General features: G+C 43.6%; 1 protein-coding gene across 6 annotated transcripts in view; it reads left to right on the top strand.

Annotated features, from left to right (window-relative positions):
* Window positions 1-15,821, top strand: part of LHFPL6 (LHFPL tetraspan subfamily member 6) — a 252,021-nt gene that overhangs the window by 181,614 nt on the left and 54,586 nt on the right. The window lies entirely within an intron of this gene.

Raw genomic sequence — 15,821 nt, 5'->3', positions numbered from 1 at the left:
GCCATTACTCTCCTCTACTCCCTTGGTTCCTAACTTAGTCTAGTTTCATTTTCCTCAAGCCTGCCTTGTACCTGTCCATCTCCAGGCCCCCTTTCTTCACCTGGCATGACGCCATCTACTTATCAAAACCCCATTCATCTTTCAAAGACCACCTTCTCTTGTTTCCCATCCCAAATTAACTGATTTCTATGTTAACTGTTGGTTTTGCTGCTGGCATCACACAAGGACAAGCTTGAAAGATTTCTGTGTTACTTCTCTTTCTTGCAGATGCTAGAATGAATGGACCTTCTTCAGGTTTTTAATTTTTCCACAGTATAAGCACCATGCTTTGCACAGACCCAAAAGCCCACCAGCTCAATTAATGAAGCAGACATCAATTCGTATTGTTTTCTCTACCAAATATATACAATATATAGAAATATATTTCTAAATATATCTTATTAGACCTTGGGGATACATCTGGTGTTCAGTTTTAAAGTCTCTGTGTAAAACTCATTTTCAGGTAGCTAGCTAGATCAGCAGGGTAAGAATGAGAATTCCTGACTCTATCTTCTGCTAGTTTTGCTATGTGAGAAGCAGCATTTATCCATTTGGGACTTATTTCTTTTTTTTTGGCGGTACGCGGGCCTCTCACTGTTTTGGCCTCTCCCGTTGCGGAGCACAGGCTCAGCGGCCATGGCTCACGGGCCCAGCCACTCCGCGGCATGTGGGATCTTCCCGGACCGGGGCACGAACCCGTGTCCCCTGCATCGGCAGGCGGACTCTCAACCACTGCGCCACCAGGGAAGCCCTTTTCATTTATTTTAATAAGTTTCTTAGGATAACCTATTTGAAAAAGATCCCAGTGATTTCTTTGTGACTGTTTACGATAGTATTTTAAGCACTTAGAGTATTTTTTTCTCATTGTGAAAGACCTTTGTGATCACATTTCAATGTATGTTTTAAAATATTTTTAAATATCGAAAAAACACATGACAAAATATGGTACTTTAAAAATCGAATTAAAATTTTAAAAACCAGCATTGGACTGACTGGAAACAAATTCTCGAGTCCTTTCGAAATTTGTTTGGGACCGGTCAGTAAATCACAGATGGAAAAGTAAAAAGTTTCAGTTATCCTTGACATTTCAAGAGGGAAGGAAAACAGAAAAGGAAAAATCATTATAGCTGTCTTGAAGACGTTGCTTCCAAATTGTCTGTCAGCTATTCCAGATGGCTTTACTGTTTTTTAGTGGAATTGATGGTATTTTAAAAAGACCTGAAGAAAATAGATGCGGTTTTTCTTTCCTGATGTCTCAGACGGTGGATGAAGGAAAAAAATATCTTTCAAGAACTGTCTGTTTTACATGCATCAGCCGCCTGTACCATCTCGTGGTTGGCATCCATCAGTGATCTTACGGTATCTTCATAATCTCTCATTTTTTAGTGGTGAAAAACGTGCCTTATGAGTCTATAAGTAGTGAGAATAGTATATATGCTAAGCCAGAAAGTTAGTAGAAACCTGTTACAAGTGTCTTATATATTCTAGTCAAAAGATATAATGTGCATATAGAATTTGTATATATTCAAATAATAATATAATCTAGATATATACAATCATATACAGAGTTTGTGTATATGTGGGCATATGCACACGCATGTATGTATGCATGTATGTATATGTGTGTGTGCATATGTATATAAAATAGTCCTTATTTATAAACAGCTCAATGATATGGATTTTATTCCTATTTTACTAATGAGGAAACATGCTCGAGAGAAAGGCAAGGGAGTTATTCAGGATCCCGAAGCCGAGAGAGAACTGGTCAGACTTCCAAGGCTGTGCTCTGAGTCATCCCGCGATACTATAGCTGTCCTTGTGGAACCTGTGCCGTATCGGATTCTCACTGTGGCCTCAGCATCAGTTGTAAAAACCTAGATTTATGTCTAGCCTCTGCGACGGTAGTTTGTCAAGATAAAAATCCAGGCAGCCTCATGCTTTAATTTCTTTGTTCGGAAGCCAAGTATAAGGAATATCTCTGCCATCAGAATATCTAGAACTCAAAGAAAAAGCGGCCTGTCGGGGCATTATTGGCTTGTTTTCAGTACGACACGGGATTTTCATTCGATAGCCTCTGCATTACATTTTCAGAAGTATTTTAATCACTCTTCCCATCTGCCGAAGCCTTGAGGCCTCAAGTGGCTCACCGTGGCGGGCTGCAGACTGCACAGAGGCCTCCGCGATGTCAACTTGTAGAAAGCCTTTCACTCACCGTTCATTTCATCACCTGTAGAGTTTACTACTTTTTAAAAATGTGCCCGACATTCTACTGTAGTGTTGTCATGGGGTCCCTGATGAAATACTTAAGGACCTTAGAAATAAATAGGAAGATAAATCACGTCTTACCCTGATACTTTTTTGTTAAGTCCAGTAGAAATGAATGAATAAGGTTTGGAACACAGAATCCGTCCATCCTTGGGCACTTGATGTATTGGTTAAAGACACTAGTGGGACGAGAGGTTTTACGCTTCCTCCTAAATCTTGTTGTGTTAGAACTGAAACAGGTTTTTAAAATGGAATTTATCGTAGGAAAGCTGAACTGAAAGCCCCAGGCGTCTCATCACTCTTTTAGAAGACTCCTCTACCTGAGTTCTCCACTGCCTTGGGTAACTTTATGATATTAGGATATCAGAAACAGGGAGGGAGATATTGCCCTCTCTGTGTGCTTTTCCCGAGTGATCTGCAGGGCGCCCTCCCCTTTCACATATGAACATCAGCCGTCAACCAGGGCAGAGCCTGGCTCCACACTGAAGGGCCTCTGGCTCCCAAGCCATCTGCCCTTTCTCTGCGACAGGCTTCTTCCAAGTCAGGACCGTGCTTGAGTTAAAACCTAGCCATGTCCTTTCTCCAGACTCTTTGGCTATAAATAAAATCAACACGTTAATGTTTTTTGCAGCCCTATGAAAAGATTCATTCTCTGGTCCCTTTCTCCCCAACCCACAATCCTTCCCCTTATTTCTTCCAAAGGAATTTTGTTACTGATACTCTAATAGTTCCCGACTCAGCCAGCCCCCTTCCCTGAGTCCCCAGATGCATAGCTTCGTTGTGTCTTAATGCAGTAAACAGCATAGTTCCTCACAGGATCCACGCAGAACTGGGGCAGCTTGGTTTCACTGTTGTCTCCATTCAAACAGGACACAACCCCCAAATCTACTCTGATTCTTGCAGGAGATGGTGTATTGCAGGGGCCTCTTTTCCAGGCAATTCTGCCTGTATACTGCTGGGCCCTCAGTCCCTTCACCGATGTCACTGGTGTCAGCTCAGCCAGGGCCTCTGGGAGAATTACACAGTCAGATGGACAGCAGTGTGATTTCCCACACCCAGGGCAAATCACTCTACAGGCCTGAGGGTAAGGAAACTGGGAGTGAGTGATTCAGGAGGAATCAAAGCAAAGCTCGGTAGGCACGTCAGGGGAAGGCTCGGAGGTGGCTGGGGATGGCATTCCAGCTTATGATGCGATGTGTCATGATGTGTTCTCTGTGAGGCTTCGGACACGTGGCGTCACCTGCCCTGCAATCCCAGCGGAAGTTCTGCAAACCTGTCCAGTAAGCAAAGCATCCTGGTGCTGGGGTACTGTGTTCTCATAAGCCGCTCTCGTACAAATTAAACTTTAAAAAGTGTTTATGGCTTTTCCCTTCTCTTTCTTCCTTATTTCATAAGAGCAAAACTGCTTCTATATGCTCTGCACTCTGCTGGGACATTTTATCTAATCCCCTCCACAGCTCTGTAAAGAAAAACCGGTACATACATTTTAGAGGTGAAATTCTCAAGGCTCAAATTTAAGAGACCTCCTCCATCAGTATCTATTAAGTAGCACACTCAGTATTTGAATACAGGACTCTCGGACTCCAAAGGCCTTGTTCCTGGCAGTGCAGCTCTTGAATATCTAGCTGAGTGAGGGTAAGTAACCACAGTTAAACAGCATGCACGGACCAGACCAGAGTCTGCTTTGGAATTGACGTTGCATGTCCAAGGCAGGGGGTGGAATGTGTTCAGGCTCGCAGTATAAATTTACTTACACCTGGGTGTTTTTGTGTGTCTGGTTTTTGTTTTCAGGATTTGGTCAGACTTTTCTAACAGGATATTGTTGGAGCCTAGCCTTGTTCCTAGAAAGCTTTTATGTTGCAGCGTGATGATTCTGTGCCTCCTTTTTTTCTTATTTAAGGAGTATTGGGAGTGATTCATTTTGTACAATAACAGCAGTCATCCTTGAGAGAAAATGTGTCCACTGGAAACTGAGCTGCGTGGCTGGGCTGGGCTGGAACTCTTTATGTTGTTGGCATTCTGGGTTTGGTGAAATGTCTCTTGAAGGTCTTACTGGTATTTCTGGGCCAGACAGCAGAAGCACGCTGATCCCATTTTAGGTCATAGGGTGGTTATTTGAGAAATGTGGAAAGCTTAGAGGTATTCCTTGCTTTAGATTTGTATATAAGTTACTTCTAGGTTGATGGGTCCCCACTTAGTGCCATCAGGCCTTAGCTTAGGGATACAATGTTGTGACAGTTGTGGGTTTGGGATCTAACTTTTGTTTTTTGTTTTGTTTTTTTGTAGAAATTAATAAGCAAGTATTTATTTATTTGGGGGGGATATTTGCAATTTTATTTTTTACATCTTTATTGGAGTATAATTGCTTTACAATGGTGTGTTAGTTTCTGCTTTATAACAAAGTGAATCAGTTATACATATACATATGTTCCCATATCTCTTCCCTCTTGCGTCTCCCTCCCTCCCTGGGGTCTAACTTTTGCGTGTACCTCATAGGTCTGTGCAGACCATTGGGCCAAGGGGAAATAAAGAGGGTGGAGTATGAATAATGAAAAGAAACTTCACATGTCCTGATGCTGAAAAACTGTGACAAGCATCTCCCTAATCCCCCTCCCCGCAAAACAGATGCCTTGATGGATCGATAGAGGAAAGGAAAAATGGAAAGACAGGTGATAAAGCTAATTTTGAAAACCTGTTAATCATAAAACCTAGATGGTGGGTATCCGGGTGCTCACGATAACAATGCTTCCAACTTCGCCGTAAGTTTGAAATTTTTCATAATATAATGTTGGAGGGAACAAAGAAGGAATGTCATAATCCTTCGCTGTAGAGCTGTGGTCTTAGTTCTTAGAAAATATATTTATTTTGTGGTCTTAGAAAATATATTTATTCAGAAGATGTAAGCAAGCAGTAAGGCAGAGCCCTCTGCTTTTCTTAGGGAGTTTTTGTTTTGGGGTTTGTTTTAAACCGGTAATTATCTGGAGCTGGTAACGAAGAATTGGAAATCAGCAGGTGAAACAGAATGAAATGTTTGCAACTCCCGTGATGCAATATTATTATTAATACTGATACACAACTATTGATACCATTTACTGAGCTCTTGTCTTATGCCAAGCCCTGAACTGGGCACCTTTATTAAGCCTTTTATTTATTTCTAATAACAATGCTAAAGATATGGGCACCATTAGGTCTCTTTTGTAGATGAAAATCTGGGTTCAGGGAAGTCAAAAGCATGCTGTTCGAAGTCACACAGCTGGTAAGGTGGTGTCAGGATTCAAACCTGACGTGATCACCCTCAAAGCCTGCACTATTCCCACTGGACCCTCGCTGCTCAAAGTGTGGCGTAGACAGCAGCCTGGGTCTCACCGGGAGCTGGTTCAAAATGCAGGAGACCCAGCCCTGCCCTCACACTGCAGAACCAGAATCTGCACTTTAACAAGCCCCCCAGCTGTTCTGTGTACAGGTCAAGTCTGAGAAGCACGGTCCGAAACCACACTCCTCTGGAAATGTGGGACTGTGTCTTTCTTTTCCTCTGGTGTAACACGGGACACCTTAGGGTCCGTGAAACTTAGAGTTTCTTTTGTTTCAGAGCTGGAGCTGCAGCACTCAGCCTTGCCAGCTCCCTTCCCAGCAGCCTCAGAGTGGAGGCAGTGAACCAAAGCATAGAAGCAGGAGTCCGGGGCCCTGAGTTTACAGCGCCTCTGATGATCCCCCTGGGGACCCTCAGATCTCCGCTCTCATCTGTGACTCCATCCTAACCACGTGGGGACATCAGTTCTGGCTCGGTCTGCCTCACAGAAAGGTCACAGTGCCTTTAAAAGTAAAAAGAAAAAACCAGAAACCACAACAGATGAAAGTATTATTCTCCTTAGAGTCGTGTGCGGATCCTTCGCCCCAGCGTGAGGGCCATCAGGCTGTGGCTGTTTCATTCGTGCTTACTGAGGTTTGCACAGCTGATAGGACTGCCAGGGCAAGTGTTCCTGACTCGGTTCCACGAACATCCTTGCTGGTACCCTCTCTGCGTTCTGTCTAAGAAGAGGACCTTCTCTGAGAGAAGTATAAGCACACATTGGCTTGAACCAAATCTACCACCCTCCCCTACATCAGCTCAAAGTCCAAAGCTTAGCAGTAGAGACCATTCATTGAACTCGTACTGTGAGCATTGTGCCCATCTCTTTACATACACTACCTCATTTGATCCTTGCAATAACCCTGAGAAGGAGGTCCCTCCCACCCCCATTTTACAGGTAAGACAAATGGAGACCTAAAGAGGTGAAACAGTGGAAATGAGGTGCTTTTAATTACTAGGGTTAGAGAGATGTTGCTTTGGAGCAGATGTAATTTACCAGAAAACTGTCGCATAGGAATTACAAAATCTCCCCCACATTGCACTGTTTGAAGCAACTTTAATTTTTCTACCAATGGTTGCTTAGGACTCTAGAAAGAGCAAAGAGGACACGTCACTCCTGGCTGAAATCAGCTTGTGATTTTTCACCCTGAGCTAAGGAGCAGGTATTCTGGCGCCTGACGTCTTTTGCGTCTCCTGCTGCATGAACTGGAAAAGGGGAAGGCGTGAGAATCGAGGAGCCATTTTGGAAAATATTTTAAGAGAACCTGAAGAATATTCTCTTCTGCAGGATGTTTTTAGCAAAGAAATAGTTTTATTGTGATTTGTAAAAGTATTTTTGATAGTTCAGAAGTGGTCATGTTTCTTTATTATGTTTTAGCGTTATGATAAGATATGCTTTCCTTGGCTAAACTTCTCACGAGGGAGAATCCATTTCTCATCTTGATGCCTCAACGTGCTCTTTGTGGACAGAGCTCGTTGTGTGCTGAAACTCACATCCGGGTTCTCCCTCACCAGCATCCAGGGAAGGGGGAATCTGTAGGGTTCGCAGGAGCCTGTCCCTTGTCTTCGGTAGCAGGCAGCAGCAGAAATGCTCCCTGTCGCTAAAGCAGAGTCAGTGGTAGAGAATTGGTGACTTGAAATCTCTCCTGATCTTTTACTCCATCCCTACTTCTCCATTTATACGCAGGGTTCAATACACATGTGAACACGGGAGGTGAGGTCAGAGCCGGGACCACAAACACTTTGGGGTCTGGGCGTCATTAGAAGGTGGTGGTGAGGAGAATTAGCTCAGACTGGCCTAAAAGTAAGAGCCTGGATCTACCGTTTCGTAGCTACATGAGTAAGAACCTGCTTCTCGAAGCTTTAATTTCCTCCTCTGCTAAATAAAGGCAATTATCTATTATCTATTAGATAGCTATTGTATAATTATTTTGAAGCTTTTGTAAATACTGAATAAATAGTATCACTACTGGGCTTCCCTGGTGGCACAGTGGTTGAGAGTCCGCCTGCCGATGCAGGGGACACGGGTTCGTGCCCCGGTCCGGGAGGATCCCACGTGCCGCGGAGCGGCTGGACCCGTGAGCCATGGCCGCTGCGCCTGCGTGTCCGGAGCCTGTGCTCCGCAACGGGAGAGGCCACAACAGTGAGAGGCCCGAGTACCGCAAAAAAAAAAAAAGAAAAAAATAGTATCACTACAATTTAATATTGTCTGTTATCTATTAGATAACTATTATATAATTATTTTAAAGCTTTTGTAAATTCTGAATAAATAGTATCACTGCAATTTAATATCATCTTTTAACTATTAGATAACTATTATATAATTATTTTGAAGCTTTTGTAAATACTGAATCACTGCTGTTTAGTATTTAACCAATATCGTGAACCAGTGAGTTGGATGCAGATAAGCATACAGTAGAGTTTCTGGCCTTTCAGGAAACATGATACTTAAATAACTACAGTGCAAGGTGGTAAACCCCAAATAAATGGTGCAGAGCTCATCCCAGTAGGAGCTCACAGGAGGGAGTGGAACCTGTAGCTCACTGCTGGGGTGGCCAGGGCAAGCCGCCTGCTGAGGCTTCTAGACTTTAACAGCTAGTATGTTCGTGGGGTCTGAGTGTGGGTAAGTAAGGAATGAAAGTGTCTCAGTGAGAGAGGAGCGATTCAACCTTCAGAGATGAGGTCGTTTGAGACATATTCAGAGAACCAGTGGTCCCCAGTCAGATATGCCTTCGGGAACTGGCCAGGGTGCCTGAGCCATTTAATGGGACCGCCACGACCTGGCTTCAGCCAGCTGGATGTAGGCCCAGGATGGGCATATCTTTCAGTTATTCAAGAGTCAAGAAATGTGGACTTGCCGGTGAAAATTCTGATGTAGGAAAACACCATGTTGTTCAAATCCAACACGTGTGGCCTGAACTCAGGTTGTGGGCAGAGAGTGTGTGAGCTTGGAGTGGACTTATGTCCAAGCATCGGGATCACGATAGGTGGAAAAGAGCCGTGGGCTGGGCCCCGGGGGCCCTGGGGTTGATTTGGGCTCTGTGTCCTTGGACAAGCCTCCTGCATCCTCAGTGCCTCAGTTTTCAGAAAGCACTGTGAAAGGAGGTACGGCTTACAAGAGCCTAACCAAGCCTCCTTCTTCTAGAATACTTCAGTAGTTTCCTTCTCGTTGTGCATTCAAAGTCCGAAGAGTTATAATACTGGCCCTTGCCCTCGTGCCCTCCCCACTACTGGCTTTATTTTGCTGTTCCATTTTGTAAAAGGACGGTTATCGAGGGCTGAAAATGGATGAATATCATGTACATAAATTAACATGTGGTGACTTGGAGATACGCCAGCCTCTTCCAAAGAAAAGTCCAGATAACGGGCTACGAGACCGAGCAGCTTTCATGAGAAAAGTAAAGAAAACAATTTCCCTCGGCGCTTGCCGCAGAAAGGAAGATAAAGGAACTGGAGGATGGATAAAAGTATCCAAAAAACATAAAAGATGAATTGATGGGAAAGGCTTGTGTGACCACTCCAGGGGCAATAGGTGCGGAAAGTCAGGCTATTTAAAAAAATAATAAACCGTGGAAACGATTGGAGCGTTAGTCATGGAAAAAAAGTGAGGTCACATAAAATCTTTCAAGAGTGGCCTGGAAAAAAAATTAGACTTTATGAGTTTAACACGAGGACTCTATTCTTACCACCTGTGGGGAGCGACTGGCATTGGCTAACTGGAGGTTTGCTTTGCCTTCTTGGCAGGAGCTGAATTGTTATGTTAATATTCCGTTGGCTGAGTGCGAAGTACCGACTGAATAGAAAATGGCTTGCAGAAGGGAAAATTCCCAGCCTCGGGTTCTTACTTTGACCACGGAGCTCTTTACAAACTTCAGACTTCACACTCAAATTCTAAAAAATAATTAGTATCATGGCAGGTATCTCCAGCGTGGTGCGAAAATGAATAGCGTTTCCACTGGGACCCTCTCTCTCCCCAAGGCAGTTTACGGGCAGGCAGAGTGTGTCCTAAGATTTAGGCCCAGGAGCCCATATGGGGCTAAAGGCAGACCCCTTGGATAATACAGCATCACAGCGCAGCTCCCAGCATCCACCCTTCTGCATTTATCCGGACTCTTTCTTCTCCATTAACACTGGCTTCTCCTTCGAGGTCATTCCACTGACCTGGCTCTTCAGACATTTTAGTTAGCTTGAACAGGGTGAGGCCAAAACCCTAGAGGACTCAGGTTAAAGTGGATAAATCCCCAAGACCTCCTACACAGTGACCTTTCCAATAGTCTATGATGTCCTATAACTGATTCCAGCGAGGTGCCCCGTGAAAACTAAAGACTGAACTAATTTACACTAATTTGTGATTGACAGCATGACCCTTTAAAAGTTGCAAAGTCTTTAGGATTGCAAGAATAGACTTCTTAATTGCAAATGAGCCTGTAGCTGCCAATGAGTTCACATCTCCTCCAACCACCCACCTCTGTTACCACCTTCCTCAGGTTGTTTCCTCCGATTCACAGCATCTTGCCTCACTTCCATTCCTATATGCACAGATTTTCACAGAGTGTGACTTTTTTTCATGATGTCTGTAATGGCAGTGAAATGGGAATTTGGTTAAAATACCACATAATTAAGCCCCATGGGGTAACCACAGGGTTTATAAATGTAACAGAGAAAATCCACGTAGATAATATAAAAGTTTGTGAGCCAGAGATTTTAATTGAACCGTTTACTCCCCAGGAGCAAATTAGTCAGCTAGAGCCATAAAAACTCATTAAGTCCCGAAGATTTCATTTGGGCAACCACTTCACATTCCTGGATATTTTCTGAGCCTCATTTCAGCACACAGTATCATATCTAAGTGGTATCTAATTCAGGGATTTTCAAACTATGTTTCCATCAAACATTGATTTCCACAACATGGTCTAAGACTTAACACTGCTAAAACTGAACAATGCCAGATTTCTTCCATTAAAATGATGTTCTCATTTTTATGGTGGTTTTTTTTGGGGGGAGTATAATTGCTTTATAATGTTGTGTTAGTTTCTGCTGTACAAAGATATGAATCAGCTATGTGTACACATATATCCCCTCCCTCTTGGACCTCCCTCTCCGCCCCCCCACCTCCACCCCCATCCCACCCACCTAGCTCACCACAGAGCACCCGGCTGAGCTCCCTGGGCTATACAGTAGGTTACCGCTAGCTATCTGTTTTACACATGGTAGTGCATATATGCCAATCCTAATTTTCTCTAACTTTACAATATTAGTAACTCAGTATAGACGATACAATTCTAGTTGATGCCAATATTAAGGCAGTTAGTTAACATTTGATGTATCCTCTTTTGAAATCCACACTCTAGAAGTTAATTAGCATAAGTTCCCTAACCAGAGATCACACCACAGAGGCAGTTAACACAAAGCCTTTTAATATCACTATACTTACCCCAAGGTTTAGTAATTGGCATAAATTGTATTTGAGACCATTTTTAATTGAGAAAATGGATGTTTAAGTAATGGACAGATAGAAAGATTCGTATCAGCCCCTCTGCCCTTGCACAAGTAGGGCACGTACCAGCCAGGGATTGGCCAATAAAAGAAACCACTCTAGGTATTTCAGGCAGCAGGGAATGTAACCCAGGGATTTAAAGTTTCACAGACCTACTAGGAGGTCTGGGGAAGTGGAGGTCAGAGAAGCTGCTTTGAAGAATTCAGGAGCTCAGGAAGTGCAGGGATCAAAAGTGAGGGCAGGACTTCCCTGGTGGGGCAGTGGTTAGGAATCCACCTGCCAGTGCAGGGGACATGGGTTCGAGCTCTGGTCCAGGAAGATCCCACATGCCCGGAGCCCGTGCACCACAACTACTGACCCTGCACTCTAGAGCCTGTGAGCCACAACTACTGAGCCCGCGTGCCAGAACTACTGAAGCCCGCGTTCCTAGATCCTGTGCTGTGCAACAAGAGAAGCCACCGCAATGAGAAGCGCACGCACCATAGCAAAAAGTAGCCCCCGTGCGCCACAACTAGAGAAAGCCCGTGCGCAGCAACGAAGACCCAACACAACCAAAAATAAATATTTTTTTTAAAAAAAATCAAAAATTATCCAAAAAAAAAAAGGTGAGGACAGCTGATGATCTGCCCTTAGAGAGTTGAGGCTGAGAGGGATGCCAGGAAGTCACACCCCAAATATGTCTACTGTCTGCAGAAGAGCATGTCACCTGGCTGCAGCTGCCAATGGGGAATATGGTTTATTCCTCCCTTTTACCTGTTCATTGACAGACTATGAGCCAGAACTTCTGCTAGCAGGAGAGTTTTTGAAATGTAGTTTCCTGGCTTCTAGCCACCCATCACCCCCACCCACAAAGGGAGAATCTAAAAGAGTAAGGATGATTTTGATTGTTAACAGGCAGTGTCAGGCATAGGTGTAAGAATCTGGCCAGCCCAGTGTCGAGGGGGGGAAGAAATTTTCCGTTACCCTTCTAGGTTCTTCTGGCTGGCCTAAGAATTAAATTGACTTGACATGAGATAGATTAAGAGGAGGAAAATCAAACAAACGTTTAATAACATGTGTACATGGGGAGAGACTCAGGAAAAGCTGAGTGATTGATTCCCTGAAATGGCAAAACCGTCACTGACTTGAAATAGCATCTTCAGCTAAAACAAAGAGAATGTTGGGGGTTAGTCCTTTGGGGCTTCAGAGGGGAAGAAGGCAATTTACATGGAGATGGAGAAGCAAGTGTTTGGTAAATAAATGTTTACTGGGCTGGGCAGAGACAGTGGGACATAGAGTGAACTCTGATCTTTAATCCCTGTGTAGTTTCCTCCACCACACTTCCCGTGTTCTTTGCAAATATCTCTGGTGATAGCTCTATTCCTGGAACGGGCCCTCTGTCTACATTCTTTTAGGCAGTTAAGGGGAAGGTCAGACTTTCTTCCTGAATCTTTTGGGCCTTGATTGCTTTTAGTTAGAAATAATCCACATTCCAAAGGGACATTTTAGAGTGGCAGGTTTTTTCCCATCCTCTTGAAGTGGTGTCTTAGGTCTAGAGCAGCTCTCTCCAATAGCACTTTCTGTGATTATGAAAATGGTCTGTGTTTGCACTGTCTAATATGGTAGCCGCTAGCGCCATGTGGTTACTAGGCATTTGAAATGTGGCTAGTGCAATTGAAGAACTGAATTTTATTTTTATTTAATTTTAATTAACTTAATTTTATTTTTTTTTTTTTTTTTTTGCTGCACCACATGGCTTACAGGATCTTAGTTCCCCAACCAGGGATCGAACCCAGGCCCTGGCAGTGAAAGCACCAGTCTTAACCACTTGGAGCGGCAGGGAAATCCCTAACTTAAATAGCTACGTGTAGCTCGTGGCTACTGCGTGGGGCAGGGCAGGTCTAGAACTCGACTCCTGCACCCTCTCCCATTCCATCAACTGGAAGATACTGTGTCATCTGACCTGAAGTGTCCCTGATCCTGCTATCTGAATAATTGTTGTAGTTATTGTGTTTTGAAGGTATTTGTTAGAGTGACTGTCTGATGGAGTTGGGGGAGGGTTTCACTGAGTTTAGAGTATTGGTCGTATGATCGCTTTTTGTGCCAGCCTGCTAGGAAACAGTTGTTTCGTAGTTGGCTGAATTCGGCCCGAGACTGGCTTTCACCTTAATGTATAATAGTAGCGAGGTAGTGGGGAAGCCAGATATTTACCTACAGAACCGAATCACTGCAACAATCACTTAGCCTGAGGAGTTTGCAACATGCACTTTTCTCCCAGAAATGTTCCCCACATCTTCAGAATCTGCAGTATCTTTACTGTTAGCAGATGACAAAACAACGGCTACATAAATATGAATACTAAAATCCAGATAAGTTAGTTGCCCTCCACTGAATACTTTTTTAATGTGAACATATGCTCATGGTATTTTTCTTTTTTTAATTCTTACACCTAACACAGATTTCCTATGTATAAAATTATTTCTAATTTATATGGTTGACTCCATATTTCGTACTGTTACAAAGACAGCCCAATATTCTATTACACAGAAGAACCCTGACTACCAAGCGTTGTACCACTTAGAGCATCACAGGCCTGTTTGCTCCATAACAGGCACTTAAAAGTTCCTCTCTGTTTAGTCTCGCAAAATGCTGGGATCCTTATACTGGACGAAAGCGGCTTCTTGGGCGGGGAGGGGAATGCATTGGGAGATTGGGATTGAAATATATACACTAATATGTATAAAAGAGATAACTACTAAGAACCTGCTGTATTAAATAAATAAATAAAATTTAAAAAGAAATTCATATAAACACAACAACCGGCATTGGATAACTGTAAATAAAAGCAATTCTTTTCAGAAGTTAAGAATAAATTCTGATAAAAACAAAAACAAAACAGAAAACAAAACCAAAAAAAAGCAGCTTCTTTCATGAACACATGACACATATTTTTCTGCCATACCGTAAGAACATTAGCAATTGAGACTTTATCATTTGTTTGCCTGTCAGATAGAGGGAATACGGATGCTTTAAATTCTACTGGTTTTCATTTTACTTCCCTTGAACATTTTATACCTCACGGCCTTTCTGCGTGTGTCATCATTTAAAAATTGCTCACCAGATCTCAAAAAGTGGTGTTACTTATTAATTTAAGAACTGAGTAGCATGGAAATGATGCCACATTATTTAGTCAACATTCATGGAATTCAGTTTACACACACTCTGGCATCCTCATTAATTCTCTCTTTACCTGATGGTGGATAACGCTAGTTTGGAATTGTCTTCAGAATGCTATAGCTTTTATCCTAAGGCAAAAAACCTAAGGAAACTGGTCACTGGGATATTTGCTTAGTCAGCAAACCTCGTATCATTGCTTTTCGAATTATTCTTTGGCCTCAACACAATTCATATTTACACAGTTGCATACAGGGATCCTGGAATTTGTGATTGCAGCTGCAGTGATTCTTTGCAGGCAATTCCCTCGGATCACAGCCCTTCTGCATTAGATGCTCGTTTTACTGGGGTCTAAGGGATGGATCAGAGGGAGGGGCAACAGGGTGGAAAACGTGTCAGTTTCTGGGGGCTGTCTCCCCACACAGCTGGCATAGAGGTTGGGGGAGTGGGTAGAAAGCAGCTCCTCCTTAGATGCCTGCGAGGAAACAGTTTGTACAGGTTACAACTACTCAAGTCATCCACCAGGGGCAGGGGAGAAGCCAAAGGGGGACAGGAAGAGACTCAATCCAGAAATACTGAAGGTCTCCCTTAGATGCCTTTGGGGACACTGTTGTTCGGCCTATACGTTACCACATTAACAGGTTTTCTAATTTAGGGGCCTCCGTTATTTAGCACCTTTTAACCCACAATCCTGCAAACAGTCAGACTGTGTATGCATTGGTCCCACTGGCTCAGCACACTTGTGGATTTACGGGTGATGTTAATACTCGCTGACTGATGTGACAAGATGATACTTTCAGATTAGCCCTCAGATTGGATTGGTCAGTGCTTCAGTCTCATTCAGCTTCTCATAAAACCATATTATTGATAGGTTTTGATGTAAAACTAAAGACTCACCAATCGAAAGCTGTCCGCTCAGGGTGAGCTGCCATGATACCTTAACTTAAAATAAAACCGTCACTTGCTTTAGTTCACTCATCAAACCTTTTGGTCTTCGCTGCAAGAAGAACTGAAGTCACAGTTAGCGTCTGTGTTCTTGAGTGTTTCCAAGATGCGTGGACACTTAGTGATTCTCAACTTCTCAAGGGAGCATGGTAACCATAGCATGGTCCACGAGTTCAGTCAGTGTGCTCAAGTGGTTCATGAAAATCTTTATGCTGTCTCTGCCCCTGGTAAAATTTGATGATGTGGGCTTCCCTGGTGGCGCAGTGGTTGAGAGTCCGCCTGCCGATGCAGGGGACGCGGGTTCATGCCCCGGTCCGGGAAGATCCCACATGCCGCGGAGCGGCTGGGCCCGTGAGCCATGGCCGCTGAGCCTGCGCGTCCGGAGCCTGTGCTCCGCAATGGGAGAGGCCACAACAGTGAGAGGCCCGCGTAACACACACACAAAAAAAAAAAATTTGATGATGCTGAAACATTCTATTTTGATTCTTAAATTGGAAAAAGCAATCTAATGAATGATGATGCATAACCAGTGAGGCTCTTTTGCTGGCTCTCGAATTACTTGTTTACATGGAT

The sequence above is a fragment of the Tursiops truncatus genome, chromosome 18 (genome assembly GCF_011762595.2).
Source record: "Tursiops truncatus isolate mTurTru1 chromosome 18, mTurTru1.mat.Y, whole genome shotgun sequence".
In the NCBI taxonomy this organism is placed as follows: Eukaryota; Metazoa; Chordata; class Mammalia; order Artiodactyla; family Delphinidae; genus Tursiops; species Tursiops truncatus.
The sequence above is the reverse complement of the archived record's forward strand: the minus strand, read 5'-3'. Positions and strand labels throughout refer to the sequence as shown.